Below are 3,011 nucleotides of genomic sequence, written 5' to 3'. Positions count from 1 at the left end.
CTTTTCAGAAAAGCAGACGGAGGTGGAGGCAGGCGATGCTCAGAATACTGGGGGTTTCCTTCCAGAGCCAGGACAATGAGACCAATAACTGGACCAAGAGGATCGCCAAGGTGAATGCGAAGCTGGGTCTGTGGAAAACGCGGTCGCTGTCCTACACAGGGAAAGTGATGGTGTTGAAAGCAGACATCCTGCCGGCTTTGGTTTACCTGGCGGTGGTGTACCCGCTGCCGGCCAGACTCAGATGAGCGCTGCAAGGGATGATCTTCTGCTTCGTCTGGGGCGGCAATTACGAGTACATCACGAGAAACCGGATGTGTCAGCCGGTCGAGGAAGGGGTTCGAGATGTCCCACATTTCCCCCTGAAACTCGACTGCATCTTCTACTGCAACCTCTGTCGGGCGCTGCAGGAGCCCATTGGCCACAAGTACCAATACTTTGTCAGGCTGTGGCTCTCCGTCCCGATGAGGCACTTGGTCCAGTGGTCAAACACTGGGCCCAAGGCAGAGAGGCGACCGAAGTTCTACACCCACGCTGTCAAGTGGAGCAGGAGGTACAAGGCCACGAGACAGCCAGAGCTCTGCACCAACCACAGAGCCCTGTACAAAGAGGTGAGGGGGCATTTGGTCGCTGACGAAAGGCTGCAGGTTCCCAGACAAGTCTGGGAAAGGACACAGCCCAAAGAACTTGACAACCAACTGAAGGACCTCAACTGGATGGCTGTGCACAAGAGACTGGCTACCAGAGAGGTCCTCTACAGACACTCGCTAACCAGGAATCCGCATTGCCCCCGGGACACGTGTTTTGTCGAGGAGACTCAGGAGCACGTGTTCTGGAGCTGCCTCTTCGCCAAGGCGGTGTGGGGCAGAATGGACAACATTATGCAACTCCTGGGAAAGGATGCGGTGCTCAGTTACCAGTACATTCTGCTGGGTGCTGGCACCCACCGGACTGGACAAGGGGACACAGGACCTGTGGGGGCTGCTACTGTCCCTCTCAAAACAAGGACTGTGGAAGGCGAGGAACACTCTCATCCGGCACAACATAAAGTGGGGGGCGAGGGAGCTGGAGGAGAGGATCCTGGCGGACCTCAGGAGGAGGACGAAGCACCACGTCGCCAAATGGGGTTTCCCCACGGCGAGGGAGTGCTGGAATGGACTTTGGGCCCTATACAGGGATTAAAGGACAATAGCGAGTGGTAGGTTTGGAGGGACTCTCTTAATTGCGCAAATCCGCCCCCACTTGCAAAGATTGATAACGGACAATCAATCTCCGTTCCGCCGTTGTTTTTTATTACATGGATTGTTAATATGTGTGAGATGTTCCTTTTGAGATGTTTTGTTTTGCGGAATAAAGTATATTTTGTAGAACAAAAAAAATCTTATGACAAGGTTTACAAGTTATCTGTTGAACTACATTCTCATAGGTGTGGTCACATTCCAGGTCATTTGTTTACGTTTTTTGTTTCTGGAGCAACTGTTAGATGAAATGTGCTACTATGTAATCTAACTCCAGTGTGAATAACTAGAAGAGGGGAGCAGCTCCATTCCAGACCAAGGGAGCTTTGGGATTGGCTGGGCCAGATCTCTCATTTGCATATCTGATTTGGAAATATAACACTACACCCCCTTCTTGCATGGATTTAACTTGCACCCAAGAGTCCCCTAATGTGTATTGCTACTTATTTTTTATGATAAGTGGTGATTACCAGTTGACAGGTTTTATTTGTTGAATTATAAATGGTTCTGTATTATCACCCTGAAAGGCCTGTACTCAAGATTTGGTAGGGTATGTGTTTTCATTTCATTTACCAAATGGAATTTTTGCTCTTTTAGTATTTGTCTAGAAGGCTTTTTAAAGTCAGGAAGCCCATTTATTTGGTGAAAAAAGATTCTGTATTAATATTAATATTTCTCATACAACATAAATAGGGTATTTTATGAATAAAAAGATCTTGCACTTGGAAATCTTAATAAAGCTGTGTGCTTCCATACTAGAGCAGTTTTGAACACACTGTGAGTATTTGAAGGGAATTAACAATCTTTTACGTCTCGCCATGTTCAATGCTGCTGTCATTTCTGTAATATTGTGATTATCACGTTCATCACACATGCGCAAGATCCCCTGTTTGAAATTGGGCAGAAACAGGTGTCTTTTTATCTTCTCACATTTTGCACTCCTGCCAGTGTTTTATGGATCTTGTTTTGTCTTATGGCAAGAATTAGAATTTCCTGTGTCATTCATCACATCACATCAAACAGCCAGCAGATCATGTCACCTTTCAGATAGTCATTCTTCTGCTTCTTAAATTTCCTAGAGACAGGTCTTTTCAGTAGAACTGACAAACGTGGCAAAGCAACCTGATAAGACCAGGTCCTAGAAGTCACTACTCAGTCAGTTACTACTGCCGAAATGCAAGCCCTTCCTCCAGCCTGAAGAAGTTGATCCTACATTACTCATGAAGAAGATGTATCTACCAAACCTCAGAGAGCTGAGCTGGATCACTCCCCTTCTGAATGACGTTGCAGTAACACTCTACCACTCCTCTTCGTGCACTCATGCTGGAATTTGGGAGGCTACTGCAGACAGCAGAGGTTGGATCATACACAGAGGTTGAAATAGGTCAGCTGAGAAAGCCTTAGACTGATGCTCTAAAGGTCCCTGGTTCAATCTGGGGTTTTGGCATTTTGTTTCGTTGCGCCATTTGTTCCTCTCTGCAATGCCCTGTGTCCAAAGTCACACTTCCCTTTCTCAGCCTGAATCCCAAACTAGAGCCTTTGTGTCCTTGAGTCCCTCTTTTACCAACACTGATGAAGTACAGAAATAACTTAACATGTTTTGCACTCCTTATGGTGTTTTATAGTGGGACCTGTATTTCACTTAGTGACAGCCCATTTGATTTCAATATATTTTTGGTGCACTTATTACATCAAATTCCCCTGGTGGCCTGTTTTCATATCCTACTTCTGACAGTGACTTTTCTTATGTCACTTTGATGGGAGTACAATTGGAAA

The 3,011-nt window shown here is 46.3% G+C and overlaps 1 non-coding gene across 1 annotated transcript; it reads left to right on the top strand.

Annotated features, from left to right (window-relative positions):
* Positions 1-1,812: 1,812 nt before the first annotated feature.
* On the top strand, positions 1,813-1,870 carry LOC148666329 (U7 small nuclear RNA). Its single transcript, XR_015939002.1, has one exon. It is a non-coding gene; the product is annotated as a U7 small nuclear RNA (small nuclear RNA).
* The last annotated feature ends 1,141 nt before the right edge of the window (positions 1,871-3,011 follow it).

Source organism: Lepisosteus platostomus, chromosome 5 (assembly GCF_059453375.1).
Source record: "Lepisosteus platostomus isolate fLepPlt1 chromosome 5, fLepPlt1.hap1, whole genome shotgun sequence".
NCBI classification, from domain to species: domain Eukaryota; kingdom Metazoa; phylum Chordata; class Actinopteri; order Semionotiformes; family Lepisosteidae; genus Lepisosteus; species Lepisosteus platostomus.
Note: the sequence above shows the minus strand (reverse complement) of the source record. Positions and strands in the feature narration are given on the sequence as shown.